Source organism: Mus caroli, chromosome 5, assembly GCF_900094665.2.
Source record: "Mus caroli chromosome 5, CAROLI_EIJ_v1.1, whole genome shotgun sequence".
NCBI lineage: Eukaryota > Metazoa > Chordata > Mammalia > Rodentia > Muridae > Mus > Mus caroli.
In genome coordinates this window covers 12,964,575-12,981,139 of record NC_034574.1, presented here as the reverse complement: position 1 = coordinate 12,981,139, position 16,565 = coordinate 12,964,575, and positions in this window count along the sequence as shown.

Sequence of the window (16,565 nt, the reverse complement as noted above, 5' to 3'; positions counted from 1 at the left end):
CCTGCCTGTAAATAGCTACGAAAGGAGAGGTGTAATGAATGGCTATGGTTGTTTGGTTTTATGAATTAAACTGCAAATAATTTGAGAGCTGGTAGGAAACCAAACCAGCTGACTCCTTTTCATTTTCCAAATTTCTGTTGTTTCTGCCCTTCTTCATTTCTTTCAGCCAGATGTAGGACAGATATTTCTTCTATATCATTTTTCCCAAGCTTTCATATTATTTAATGCACCACAAAAAAGTACTATTTTATGTTTTCTCTAGAGCATGACCTCTGAAACATAACACCCTAGAAGTTCTTTTTCAAAAACCTTTGAAAGTTGAAACATTTAAAACCTCATAGTATTCCTGAAGGGAAGAGTTGTAGGTTAAAGGCACAAGATTTTTTTTTTTTGTAGGACTATATATTGCAGTAAATAAAAGAGAATTTGTTTACCACTTATATTTATCATCCATACTATATAATATATAATTATATCATATAACATTATATTATTATTAACATATATAATAGTATATACATTGTGAATGGCCCTGGCGCTGCTTGTATTTTGATGTTAATTCTGCTTTCCCAGTAGGGGTTATCTGGAATGAGGAATGAGTCATGTACTCAGGTGACTTCTTTTGAACCATCCCCTAATGAATGAAGGAACCAATCACTGGGCAAGTAGGTGGGACTTCCAGGTTGGAGGGCGGAAGAGAGTAGGCAGGAGAGAGATAGGGGCTTTTGGACTGGGATAGCAAGAGGACAAGATGTAGCTCCTGGTTTATATGGCAAATCCATCAGAGGATTTAGATTTATATGGTTTACAAGATTAGGATTCTAGTTGATGCGCCCAGCGATTGAGTTACCATTGATTCTGAACTAAGTTTGTGTGGTATTTTCCTTCATGCGGCAGTTCAAGCGGGTTCCAGAGAGAAAGGTACAGCGGCAAAGTGTGGGTTTGCCAGAAGGGCACCACAAAAGGCCACGGGAATTTTGAAGTATGGGGCTGGTGTGGTAACGACCTGCCAGAGGAAACTTAACAAGCTGGGTGGAGAGATTTCAGAATACTGAGTCAGAGAGTCTCCACAAGATGAGAACAATCCAGCCATTGCCTGCCAGTGCCTTGCCTATCAGCCCACTCTGCTGGCAATAGCAAGGATTCTTTTTAAATATATCCCCCAACCTATATAAGTCAGCAAGGCATTGGTAGGAAAGAATAGAGTGCAAAGAAACATTTGAACGGGTATCTACAAATCTGATCTATGAGTCTCCATTTATCTGAAGGCTTCACAGACAGACAGAGGAGGATCTGAAATTACATGCTTGCTTTGTATTTAACTATAGAAGAATTCAGAAGAGCCACAGATGGTGATTAATACTGTAAACATTAAACAGAAGAGAGTCCATATGCACTCAATTAATCAAAGCATATTTATTGAATATCTGCTGTGTCTAGATTCATCTTATTTGCTATGGAGGAAATAAGAGGCATATAATAATACTTTCTAGGAAGTATTTTACTAGTCAGTGAGGTAAGACAAAATTACCAAAGACATTCTGGAGAGGCAATAGATCGCTTGCCTATTACCCTAAAAAAGGCTATAAAAATAGGAAATGATCCATGTAAATGGCTCAAAAACATTTTCACTAGTAGTAGTCTTGGGTGAAAATAGAAGGAATTTGGGAGACAGAATGCAAATATCAGAACAAAGGATGGATAAATCTAGATTTAACATGCAATCTAAGAACTACAGTGAATGTTCTGTCAAGAATTTTAGTTGAGATTTTAGCTTCTCCTGTCACTAACAAAGTGGTAGCTATGGTGTGGCTTATTTCTCTATAGTGACCATTTATCAGCATGCATTATTTGACATATTTAAGGTAATACCTTAAATAATGATTCATTAATAAATACTTTAACAAACTGGGCATTTATTATTTATGAGTTAGTATTAAGTATGCCAACCCAAAAAAGCAAAGACTCTATTTTTATGTCTTAATGCAAGAATTATATACACATAAGTAGTCACTGACTGAAACAAAAATATCAGATTGTTAACATTAGAGAGATTAACTGCAAACATGTATCTATTGGTTTCCATCATACACACACACATATATATATATATACATATATATATATTTCATATATATTTCTATGTATTTCACACACACACACACACACACACACATATGTATACTATTGCTCCTTAGTGTTTTCAAAATGCAGACTTTTACTTTTTTCCAGTGGTCTATAGAAATAACACTATATTAAATTTGTTTTGAGCCATAGAGTAAATTATAGTAAGAATTATTTTTTGTTTTCATTTTTACCCCAAGGCTCAACTTAGTAATTTTGTTTGGTCAAAATGTAGGGCTTTTTGTTCTAATAAAAGGAAATTAATATAACTGCAAAAGTAGAAAAATACAGGGCAGACGAGCCAGGAGATAATTAGTTTAGCACTTCTCTACAAGGCTCCACCCTGTGCTTTTCCTTTTTTGTTGATAAGAGTGAATGAGTCCTCCACTTAAGCCTATTGTTTAGAAGATGAGTCCAAGTAAACCTTAGTTCATGGGCATGAAAATAAGAGAAGAGGACCTGCCACTGTATTGTTATCTCCTGCACTACAGGTAGGATCGAAGCCTATGGCACCAAGGGACAACAACCAAGTATGAGAAACATAATTATGAATGAAATTGAATAAGGGTCAATTCTGGACAGAGTTAAAATCATATGAAGATTCACAGGACAGAGAGAAATAAAAGAGCCAAACCTACCTCATTTGGTATAATTTTAAGGGGAATTAGAGACTGACTAGAGGGGGCTGGTAAGAGGAAAAGTGTGAATAGGGAAAGACCCAAAGAAGCTAGCTAATGGCAATTGGACTTACTGAGGGCAATGCATGATTTTCCAAGGGAGATTGACACTGTCAATAATATTACAGAAATAGTGTACTTAGAGGATTAAATGGATGATTCTTTAATAAGTTTGATGTAAGATACTGGCAAGCTGAACTATGACAGTGAAGTTTGAAATTGACATAAATTCTGTCCAAGAAATACCAAGGGAATTAAATTAGGATTTATATAGAACTTTTAAAAGTAGACTCTTGTATAAATGGGTGGATAGACTGATATGCTAAACATTGCATAGCCATTGTATAAGTAAAAATAATTGGAAATGAATCATGTAGATTCATTATGCTTTTCTTTCGAAATGTTGCTATTTTTGAGGTGTATGTAGGTCTTGTAATGGGAAGGGACTATAGAGATGGAAAGTGGCAGGAAATGAGTATGATCACATGACTAATTGGTTAGAGATAACTAAAGCCAAGGACTTGTATGAGATTACTCAAGACAAGAGAATCAGTAAAAATATAAAGTAGTCTAAACAGAAATCCGAGGAGCACTGACTTTAATGATGGGCTGGAAGAAGAAGCACTTCTGACAGAGACTGGAAGGAATGCTAGAGCAGAGCATTCAGAGAGCCAAGAGAAAATGGAGCTTTAGAAAGCTTTAAAAATGGCCTGGTGGTTAGCAGCATCCATTCTATGGGAGACCTTTAAAGGGGCTGTGACAGGGGCGAGCAGAGTTGGTGGACAAAGAATGATTTAAGTGCCAAATGTAGAAGAGAAAATACATCATTATTTCCAGAGTCTGGATAAATTTCATCATATAGACCAGTCAAATTTTTCAGGCCTGCCCAGATGAGTTTTAATAAATGGGACCTTTATGATGGAAGAAGACAACCTAATCCTGCAAGTTGTCCTCTGATCTCCACATGTCACACACACACACACACACACACACACACACACACACACACACNACACACACACACACACACACACACACACAAATAAATAAATACTGTAACATAATAAGTGCTTCTACTGAAAATTAAAAAGCAGGTATTTTGGACTTTATGAGTTTCTGTACTTCTATGCTTTCAATGTTGCCTAAGTGCCACATTATGACAGCATCTCTTGGCAAGTTTTCAAAAGTCCATATATTTCAACTCAACATTCATGATCCAGTGAGTCCCCACATAAGATCTGGTCTCTCAAACACTTGTCCTGTTTTGTTAAAATTCTAATTTCTTGGATTTTCTGCTTTTCACCTCATTCAAACTCAAAGACTGAAATTTTCTTCTGTTACAGGAATGTAAGTGCCTGACGACAGACACTGGCAAGAGCCTCACATTGGGTTCCAGATAGGAGGAATATGGGTTTGAAGAATGTCTTCTAAAGTCTTTAGGAGCCATATCAAAATATGACTTTAACTTGCCCTGCTTAGTGTTTCATTTCACTACTCTTAAAGCCTCTATCAGGAGAGGATTTTTTTTTCTTTGTTTCTTTTAACGAGTATTGAAGCTTGTATTCCAGGTAGTTTACTGAGCTCTTTTCTATCATGCTGACACCAATAGGTAAAATTACTGCCATGAGAATGGCCTCTGTTGTGTATTTTACCCATGTCTTTTTCTCTGCTAGACTTTGTGAAGACACAGCTATGTCACTATAATAACTTAGTATAAGATACCACCAAAGTAAACCTGTGAAGCCAATCTGCTTTTGATGGGATTATTTTGACTCTAATGCTTGCCTGCCAAGGTTATTTCGACCAAATAATGAAAAAAAAACAAAAACCAAAAAACTACAAACAATAAGCTTTCTTCAAAGCAATTACTCTGTTAGTAGATAACAAAATTCTGATACTCCAAGAAAAGAGAAAATAAGTTGAGCTGGAGGTTGTTACAGAATCTCTTTCTTCCACAATTGAGTTTCAACTCCTTGGTAGACAGCCCGTGTAATTCAATATTTAACTAGGCTAGTATGAATGTTTCTTACACCATATAAACTTGTTCTGGCTTGTCTATGTTACTAGAATTGACATAGACTTTATGTGTTTTTTTAAAACATCAGGACAATCTTGATCCAAAATGTCTGTCTATAAATCTTTGATCCGTTTCTTACTATATTTGTGACAATGGGAGAAACAGATTAATTTTCCTGCCTTCAGTTTGTTCATGTCTAACATAGTGATTCTCATGGAATCTGATCCACGGGGTTAAGATGTAGTGAGTTAGCATTTCAAAAGAACTTAGACTGGGACATAGTATATAAAACCACATGTTCTAACCTCACACATAGTACATAGTAAAATAGAATGGAAGGGAGATTTCCAAACTCCTCTTTGTGAAGCTAGAGTTACACTGATACAAAAGCCAGATAGAAACACCACAAGAAAATGATAGACCAATACCTATGATGACCACGAGAGCAAATGTTCCAATAAAATGCTATGAGCAAAATCTAACAATACATCCAAAAGATCATATAACATGAAAAAAAATCGTTTGTCCTTGGATACAAAAGCAAGTCAGTCAATGTGATACCTTATACTAATAGATCGACTGATAAATTATATAATGTATTTGACAAAATTTAACATGGTTTTTAGTAAAGACTCAGAGAAAAATTTATTCAAACCCATAGAAGCCAGTTTTGAAAATACCATAGTTAACATCTTAATTAAATGGTGAAAAGTGTGAAAATATTCTTCTAAGGTCTAGTAAGGGCAAAAATGCTCATTCTGACTACTTTATCAACATAGCTCTAGTAAGCTCTGGTAAAAGTATAGATCAGGTAAGAAATAAAAGACAGCTAAATCAGAAAAAACAAAAGTATTCCACTTCACATTCTATGAAATAGCACATGTCAGATGGCCTAAAGGCCTCACAAAAACTTTGCAGCTAATCAATGTATTCAATAAAGCTCAATGGTATAGAAATCAACATAAAAAGCATCTATCTTTCTCTTTTTGTTTACCAAACATCCATATGCTATTTAATTTATTTTATACATAGACTATTTAAAAGGAGTTAAAATATTTCTATACATTTATGGGTTACAGTGATATATATATATATATATATAGAGAGAGAGAGAGAGAGAGAGAGAGAGAGAGAGTTATCTATTATATATTAAGTCAAGCTAATTAATAGATAAATCTAAAATATATCTCTGCTTCAGACAGATTTCTCTTATAAACATTGATATAAAAATATTCAATAAAATACTAGCAAACTGAATCCAGGAACACATCAAAAACATCATACATCATGATCAAGTAGGTTTCATCCCAGAGATGTAGGAATTGTTCAATATATAAAAATCCATCAATGTTATCCACCATATAAACAAATTGAAAGGAAAAAAAATAATGGTATCCTCTCATTAGATGCTGAAAAGTCTTTGACAAAATCCAATACCCCTTCATGTTGAAAGTATTAGAGAAATCAGGACTACAAGGCACATACTTAAAATTAATCAAAGCAATATACAGCAAGTTGGTAGCCTAAATGGAAGGAAACTTAAAGTAATTCTCCTAAAATCAGGAGCAGGCTTCCCACTCTCACTCTATTTATTCAATACAGTACTTGAATTTCTATCCAGAGCAATACTTAAAGTGAATCTACTAAAACCAGGGACAGGACAGGCTGCCCACTCTTACTCTATTTATTCAGCATAGTGTTTGAAGTTCTAGCCAGAGCAACAAGACCATTGAAGGAGATCAAGGGTATATAAATTGGAAAGGAAATGTCAAAGTATTGCTCTTTGCAGATAATATGATACTATACAGAGACAACCCCAAAAATCCTACCAGAAAACTCTTATAGCTCATAAATCATTTCAGCAAAGTGACTGGATACAAAATTAACTCAAAGAAATCAGTACCCTTCCTCTATACAAATGTTAAACTGGCTGAGAAAGAAATTAATAAAACACCCTTTACAATAGCCACAGATAATATACAATATCTTGGTATAACTAATCTAGTAAGCAGAAGTTCTGCATGACAGAACTTCAAATGCTTGAAGAAAGAAATTGAAAAAGATAACAGAAGATGTAAAGATCTCACATGGTTCTGGATAAGTAAGATTAATATAGAGAAAATGACCATCTTACTTAAAGCACTCTACAGACTCAATGCAATCCCAAAAGATGCTCTACCATCGCACATGTGTTCAATTGCTTTATTTGTGATATCCACACTTGAAACAACCCAGATGTGTTCCTCAACTGAAGAATGGATAAAGAAAGTGTGGTACATCTACACAATTGAATACCATCCAGCTATAAAAAACAAAGACATCATGAATTTAGGAGGTAAATTGATGTTTCTTAGAATATCATCTGGATAATATTGGTAACCCAGTCCTAAAAGGGCATCCAAGGCATGTATTCACTTATAAGTGGATATTAGCCATAAAATACAGTATGTCCATGCTACACACAACCCCAAGGAGGCTGGACAGGAAGGGCACAAGCTAATATGTGTGAGCCTCACTTGGAAGAGGGAATGGAGTGGTTGTAGAGGGCAGATGGAGGGAGGGAACTGGGTGGGATTGAGGACCAGGACAGGAGTGAGGGGGTGTGGGAGATGAGGTGTGGGAGGGGCAGGGGGAATGGTCCAATGGCCATGAGAGTTAATGGAAAGCTGCAAACATTTGGGGCAGAGGACAAGAGATGGCATATCCAGTCATAGGGACCTAGGAAAGGGGAGACACCCAAGAATAAATGGGGTTGTCCTTATCTACAACTCACAGCTTTAGAGATATGTAGCCTGAGGGAGCAGCCTCCTGGCCAGATAGGGACACCAACCCACCCACAAGACTTTTAACCTCCAATTTATCCTGTCTTTGAGAAATGCAGGCACAGGTGATTGAGCAGAGACTGAGGGAATGGTCAACCAATAACTGACCCAACTTAAGACTCATCCATCCTATTGGCAAGCACCAATCAGTGACATTATTACTGACACTCTGTTATACTTGTAGACAGGAGTCTAGCATGGCTATGACTGACCCACCAACTGACTCAGACAAATGCATACAACCACAGCCAAACAGAGGATAGAGCTTGGGGACACTTACAGAAGAATACAAGGAAGGATTGCAGTACCTAAGGGGATAGGAAATCCACAGAAAGACCAAAAGAATCAACTAACCTAGAACCTTGGGTTTCTCAGAGACTGAACCACCAACCAAAGACCCTGGGTCCAAATGCTACATATGTAGCAGATATGCAGCTCTATCTTCATGTGGTTCCTGAAAAAGTAGAACATCTCAAATGCTGTTACCTGTATGCAGGATGTGTTCTTCTAGCTAATCTGCCTTGTCTGGCCTCAGTGAGAAAGGAAGTGGACAAGACTTGAAATACCAGAGTGTGGGATATCCAGGGGGCCCCACCCACTGAGAGGAGAAAGGGAAAGGAGATGAGGGAAGGATTGTGGGAGAGATGAAGTGAGCAGGATGTAAAGTGAGTAAGTTTATGTATATGTGTGTGTGTGTATATATATATGTATATATATTATGTATATATCTAAAGAGATAATTAATATCCCCTTCCCTCATGAACATCAGTACACTATTGTAAAAGCTAAGAAATACAGGCTTAATGCTCTTTCAATAGATAAACAGAGAATATGGTGCCTACCCACAATAGAATTGTATTCCCTATAAATAAATGACCAGGTCCTGTCATTGCAACAATGTAGATACAACTAAAAGTCATTATGGTAAGTGAAATAAGACATGTACAGAAGTGATACAGACATGTATATCGATTATTTCTTTTTACCTTGATCACATTGTGACTGAGAGTAGAATGAATTTATGACAGAAGAGGCTAGAGCCTGAGAACTGTTGGTCAAAGAGTACTAATAATTGAGAAAAACTTTTTGGCATGCTATTCTTATCATATAGATCAAAAAAAGTCACAGTAGTAGCTTCACAGTTATAAGAACAGGTTCTAAATGGAATCAGCATAACAATTATAATGTTTAAGAGTCAGATATGTTTAACCTGATCTAAGTTTTGCACAATGAATATATGGATCAAAATATCAATTGATACCTGTTAAGTGTGAATAAGTCTGTCATTGCCAAGATAATTCATTTGAGAGAACAGTAAAGTTAACTACATGAAATTTTGTATTTAGTACATTAGTTAAAATAATTGAACTTGAATTAAACATAGAAAGGCAGTCTTTTTGTTTATTGCAATGTTGCCCAGTGATAAAGTGGGCAGTGATAAAATGTTGAACAGTGATAAAGAAATAGGTTAAGTAGCTATGGAGGTGGGATTGCTACAGTGTAACAGAGCTGGGTCTTACCAAAAGGACGTATGCCATTTGCAATATCACCAATAAACCTGGAAGTCATTGTCTTAAGTGAATAAATCAAACACTGTGATTTAACTTTGAGGTGCAATTTTAAAAACTGAGCACAGAAAGCCAAGAGAAGAGTATTTTTTTTTATCTATAGGCAAAGAACTGGGGTAAACAGGAAGACTGGTTAAAATGTACAACTTCAAAGCAATATGGTTTGACTCTTGTCAGCCCATGAGGGTATAGCATGGTGGTCAATGCTGACTCTGCCCTGTGTCAGAAGAACCTAGGGTACTTCAAGGCACCTTCCTGATGATAAGTTGTTTACTGCAGAGCAACACAGCATGCTACCAACCTTAAACACATTTCTTATTATTTTCAATTGAAATAATTTTTTAGATAATCTAAATCACTTTAGCACACCAATTGGGTTCACTCACATCTAAATTGCATGTTGTGGATGCTAAGTTCTTGAGACAGGGTCCTCTATGCATTTTACCTGTGTTTCCTGCACATAGCAAGTAATTTTAAAGTGTCATTTTATTGTTTTTAATTTTTCTCCCTGAGAGTAAAAGCCTAACCAACGCTGAAGAATTTGAACCAGGGGATAGTCTTGCTGTATGCCAAAAAGAAGACAGAGCTCTGGGAAGTATTGTAAGAACATGAGTGTGCCATATGCAAACAGTGGGATTTCTGGTCAGAGCTATAATAATCATGCTAACAGCAAGCATTTCCAAATGCTGAAAGTGTGATAAATGCTGCTGTCGTGCCTGGTATGAATTTCTATTTATTATTACCAAACATCTCTGGCTCACAATTCAATTCTCCCTGACCTAACTGTCCTCCTCTCTGTGTATTCGTGACTCAGCTTGATGCCTTGGGTCTCAGGAGAATCCAGTGGTTCTGTTCCCATAAGTTCTTTGTGGCACGTGCAGCATAGCACACACCTCATGGTCAGGCACACCCACCTGAGCCCTTTTCCCCCTGGTTTGAATGTGATCAGGATCCTGCCAACTTCTTCATCATCTTCTTGAGTCATGAATCCTTAGTGGCGTTGCGTCAGGCTGAGGGACCTGGAGAATTACAAGTCCAGCCCAGAATTCCTGGATATCTCTCACTGCCAACAGCGATTAACATCTGTGCTGGACAAGAAAACCTTTCAGCTTTTCTGAACTAAGGAGTGCAACGGGCTCAGGGTGTAGAATGACAGCCGATCACTTCCTAAATCCCCAAGCTTTCTATACACAGCCAAGACTTAATTTTTTTCATTCTGTTGCCCAGGGTCACACCCATATTTTTCTTTAGCTATTGCTAACTGAGTGAGGACCTCACTAAATGGAACTCCAAGAATGTTAACTTTTCATGGGATTAAGAAGCAAAGTAAAAGTATTTTAAGGTAACAAGGAAGCTTTCTAATTCAGCAAGACTTACTTCATGTTGAACGCAATTAAACGTAAATTGTTAAAGACACTATTCCACTGATGGTCTGAGTACTATTTCCAATGACCATTAACGATACTTATCAAAGAAGGAAGGGAAGGGTGATGCGCATCGAACTGTGATGCTGGATAAAGAGTTCAGAGTGTAACGTTATTTTACTGCTAGATTATTCTGCCACCGATAAATATCAGTGTAGTACATAAAAAAGGTACTCCTAAGGACGTTGCTACAGACAGGATCACACAGCCATGTGCATGCCTCCAGTAGGGAACTGCTGATTATTTGGCTTGCATTAATATGGATGCTGAAGCTGATCATCACCCACATTTTGTGCTGATTCCCCTGTAGACTTAGCTCAGCAGAATCTGTGCTTGGTTAACATAAGCAGGTCACAGGTTCATCAGCTGAACACACTACTATCAAGTTCAACTCAGTTACTTTATCTAGACTGAAAGCAGTTAACCTCTTTTCTTCACCAGCCAAGTACTTAAGTTGCTTGACATGATTGCTAAAGAGCCCCTATAAATGGAGAAGTTGCAAGATAAGAGGCACCTAATAAGGTATAATTTCCTTTATAAAAATAATAAATTAATTAAAGATGGTCTGATTACCTAGGGACCAGATTTTCTTATATTTCTACACTTAAAGAAAACATCAACTAACTACAATAGTCTGGTGAACTCTGTTCTTGAAATGACTCAGCTGAGAAGGACCCAGTTTTGGAAGACACAAAAAGGAGAAAGGTTCCTACTCACCTGCTGTGGTCAGAGTGTGTTGAGGAAACTGGCATGGAGAAACCTGAATGTATGCGATGACAGGCTTCAAATGGGCAGTAAAGGAGACTAGGCCTAAATCTCTGCTTGTAAGAACCGGGCAATTGTGGGACTGTGAAAGGTACCCTTGTTCCTGGTTGAGCTAAGGCTCTAAACCCCAGAGACTTTGAAGGGACTGTAGGTGTTTCGCCTGTTCCCTGGCACCAGACCCCTATCAGTAGCCGCAGCCCCCCATAGATTTGTGGCCATCAGCCACATAAGGGCAAAGCCCCAAGCCCCTCCACAGGTAGGAGATGTGACCTGTGGTCACATAGGCTCAAGACAGATCTCCATTTTAATGAGATACCTAAAGGCCTGGAGGCTTAGACAATAAGCTTTCCTTCTTAGACACTCCTCCCTGCAAAAGGTATTTAACCTCCGGCCCACCCTGAGTAGTGGGGTACAGTTTTACTCATCCACTTTCTGCCATGACAATAAATGCCTTAAAACCATGTACGGTCTCTTTTCATTGGGATCCACCGTGGGGAGTCATGGAGAAGGCCTTCATCTATAGAGCAACTGTCTGGTCTCCTGAAGAAGGCCTCTCTGTGCTCCCAGCCAAGGCTTCCACAAAGCCAAGCCCAAGCCTACAGCTAAAGCCAGCCACCATCAAGCCAAGGACTATCCCCTTGGGATCAGCCAGCACTTCTCTCTCCCTCCACCGCTCCCCCCACCCAACCTTAGGCTACATTCCAGCCCGCAGGGGGTAGGACACTTTTTTTCTCAGCTCTTCATCAGCTCCCAGCAGTGGCTGGGTGTCTGAGAGCCTGAGAGCCAGACAGCCCCGTCTTTGCAGGCCTGAACACCCTGAAACAGCTCTGGCTGTCCCACACTGCAGACTGTGCTTTCCCACCCCCTGAACTACAGCCCCACACCTGCCTGACGTGGGGTGAGTGAGGTAAAAATTTCCCATGTCCTGCCTCCGAGAGCGACTGAGCCTTGTGTTGGAGCAGATGCGGGAACCAAAGCCCTACAAGCAATTCCCTTCCTGGCAAGTCCAGACCTCAGAAGCTGCCCAGTCCCCTGTCCTGAGGTGAAGGCAATAGGTCAGCAGCAGTTTCTGGACCTCTGCAGCAAATTTCCAACTCCTACATCCCAGTAATGGAATGTTCATAGAGATGGACCCAACAGATTTACATAGATGTCACCTACCCCATAATTCCCTAATATTAGTGCTTTAGATCATGCCTCCAAAGCTCACTTGGGTGTCTCCCTATTCTGGTAATGGAAGACCCCAGTATGCTGGACTTCCATAGAACACTCTTTGCATTTACATACTATTTGAGTCCAGGGTGTCATTCTTTGGAGAATCATGGATCCTTACAAAAATGGTGTGCGCAGACGTCTTCAGTGTTGTGCCCTGAGAGATTACTGAGTCCTCTTATCTGGGCATGGAAGAGCTTTGGGTTCTTAGGAAGAGGGAGAACATATTTGCGTTGAATGTAAGGTGCTCTACTTAGACATGCTTGCTTAGTAGAGTTCTCTCTGGACATGTAGGTTTGCTGTTTCTATGTTGCCGTGCCACGTTAGTGGTGTCATGCAACACTGACAGAGAGTAGTGGCTAGTGCCACAAAGTGAAAGGACAGTAACAATTCATTGAGGCAATAAGAGCCATCCAAGCTTTATCTCCTCCATATAGAAGGTATTGTGTCAAAAAAATGAAACCTGAACCTGCTCAGAACCAGCAATCTTTGAGAGGCTTAACTAGGAATGTGGGTGCTGTGAAGTATGACAGTACAGTGTATAAACCATGTTGAGAGAGAACTTATATAACAACATGTACTAACATGTTACACTTAGCTATTAAGCTCTAATGCATATAATATGTAAACTAAAATAGTAAGATATTTATTAAGATATGCATTTTAGTACAACTTTATAGTAAAATATTTAGGAACTAAATAGTTAATGAAGATAACATGAGCCTGTAATGATTCCAAGTGATTGGAAAATGCTATTTGACCATGGTAAGGGAATTAATTTTATGTACATTATATATGTATATACATACATCTATGTATGTGTATGTGTGTGGATAATTAAATAGTGAAATAAGCTCAAATATCCACCAATTCATATGTGGGGAAACAGTTAATGTTGGCATATTCACCCAATAGAACATTTAAAAAATAAGAGAGAAAGAAGTAAGAGATAACACCCTACAGACTACAGGGTGCCTTGAGTTAAAAGAATACAGGAAATCAATCATGGTGACAGTGTAAGGCTCTGGTGAGCCTTAGCTTACTTGGGACTTCTTGAGTGAATGACGCAGAGCCAGGAATCAATGCAAAAAGCAAGAGGAATGTATTGTTCCAACATGTTGAGAGAATGACCACGCGCAGCCTGTCCTGAGAGCCTTTATGCAGTTCTCCAGGCAGCAACCATTAGGCACAATGTGATTGGCAGAACAGTGTGACTTATAAACTGATCGGTCTATAGGGAATGTGGTGGGTGGTCAAATGTCACTGAATGTGTGTGTCTATGAGCTGCCTTGGTCTGGTCGGTCCCTCCTCCCTGTGTCTGAGGAACGTAATTGGTCAGGTCCTTCCAGAGGGGAGGGATCTGGTGGAATTTCTAAAGTTCCTGAGCTGACCTCTTCAATAGTTGTAGAACTCTGGATATGCTGAAAATTACTGAAGTACACATTTAAATGGGTGAACTGGGAAATAGACATATAATTTATGGAAAAGCCACACATGCAATAAAATGTTCTTGTGTCATAGGATCATTTTGCACAATTGTTTTATGAGGATTCAAAGGTTCTTGTGTGTACCAACTAAGGAAAGAATGCTGAGATATTTTAAATTAACTCCAAGTATTGTCTTTTACCTCTTAATTTTCAAATAATTTCAGCTTTTCTTTCATAAACTTGGGAAGTGCTTTCTCTCTCTCTCTCTCCCCCTCCTCTCTCTCCCCTTCTGTGTGTGTGTGTGTGTGTGTGTGTGTGTATGTATGTGTAAGCTTGTGTATGTTTGTGTGTGTGTGCTTGTATGAGCATTAGCATGTGTGTGTGTGTACTTGTGCGTGAGCATACACATGCTTGTGTGTGTGCATGTGTAAGTGTGTATATATGTGTATGCATGTGTGCTTGTGTATAAATAGATCCTGTGACTACTTTGTTGACATGAGCTGCACTCTTATCACCATAAGCAAGTTATATCTCCCTTACTCACACAAACTTTTAGAAACTATTTCTTCTGAACACCAGGGATGGTCTTGGTGATGCTATTATGACAGCTTTAACTCCTATAGGGACTTCAGAAGAGTAAGGGTCAAGGTTTTTATGAATATTGCTGTTCAAAGATGGAAGACTTATAGTAGGAGCCTCCATCAAACAAGATCTTTGTCTGAAATGTCTGTCACTTTTTAGGTGCCTGTCATGTCTCCAGGAGCCAAGAGGTCTGCATTTAGGGACAAATAATTTTTCTTCCCTCCCACTCTCAAGAAACCCCATTCTCCTTCCCACCACCAGTCCTTCTTTATAGTCTTTCAGCATGAATCCTATAAAGAGTTCAGTCTTTCTTTCAGAAATTGGACCATAGCACCTACAGTTCAAGGCAAAATACTTTTTAATCAAGCTTTACAGTTCTCCCCCGGTGTTAGCTGATACCATGGTTTAGGAGGAGGGAACATGTGGTGTATGCAAATTAAACTATGCTTAATCCAGTCTGCCTCCTTTGACCCTGCTTTCTAACACTATACTCTTAATACCTATGTAGTTAAATGAAACCAACTGTGTTATGCCATTTGCCATAGCTGACCGTTCACATCTTGTGACCCATGTTAGTGAGTGGTGATTCTTGCTGATGCTCAGTCAGCTCTTTTGTTGTGTCTTCCAGCCATTGTATCAGCATGAGTCACTCTCCTTGTGCCAATACCTGCTGATCACACTCCACTTTATGCTTTCTTCTTAGTCATCCTCGTTGCCAGTCTTTATCTAGACAAACTAGCAGCTCATATAGCGCATTTCTCCCATCTGGCATTAACTGTTTTATTTGTTTGTTTGTTTGTTTATGTTTTCTCGTGTAGCCTTTTGCTCTCCTGCTTTCTTTTTCTTTTAATTTGAGGGCTCTATGATAATAAATGAAGACTACAATACATATTTGTAATTTATCTCATAGCTTCTTCAACATTCATTTGCTTGTAGCTATTATACTAAGTCTTAATATGTAACATTAAAGATTAGATTAATAACTTTTTGTCATTTAAATGAGATTATTTCTTTAGTATACTTTCATGCCAGCTGGAGTGTGTGTGTGTGTGTTTCTTCCCCATGTATATCGTGGAAGTAATGAATGAGTAAAATAATTATATAAATCAAATGAGAAGGAAGGATGAAGATAGGAAAGCAACTGCTTTAAGTAGTTCATCTTATGCCACATTACTTATAGTAAAGATTCAAAATCACCTGATATGATGCTTCCACATAAGAAAAAACAAAACCAGCGGCCATGAATTCTACTGTCTGTAGGTAACAATTTTTTTTCCAGACTTATACTTTAAATTTTACGTGGAATGAGTATTCAGTAGACATTTTTCCTTTGTTTGTTACTACCCCTCCCCCCCAGCAGGAAGCCATTTATATTCATAAAAGTCAGGGCTAATATTGACAGATGGTGCTACAAATGAGATTGGAGAAATAAGGACAAGAGAAAATTCAGAGAGAAGAAAGAGAAAGATAGAGTTAAAAAGGAGGAGAGGCAGATACAAAAGCAATAGAGGAAGACAGACTCCAGTGCCACATGGCTCAGCTGCACCTGTGATGGATCCTCCTCTACAAGAGGGTGGGGAAGCCTGAGGGAAGTCAAATCCACATGAGCATGTCACTCAATTCACTTCTCTCATTTTTCTTTTGGTAAAGGGTAAGCCACATGTTGGTGATCACCAGGATTCCTTTTTACTGCGAACTCCATAAAAGGTCACATACTAAGCCAGGTGGCAGCTTGGCAACTCCAGCAAATGTTTACATTCCAAACATACTCCAAAGGCACCCCACGGAGCTTGAACAGGCCTCTGAATGTGTTCTGAAAGAAAGAAAGAGAGAAAGAAAGAAAGAAAGAAAGAAAGAAAGAAAGAAAGAAAGAAAGAAAGAAAGAAAGAAAGAAAGAAAGAAAGAAGGAAGGAAGGAAGGAAAGAAAGAATCTTAAATATGAATTGC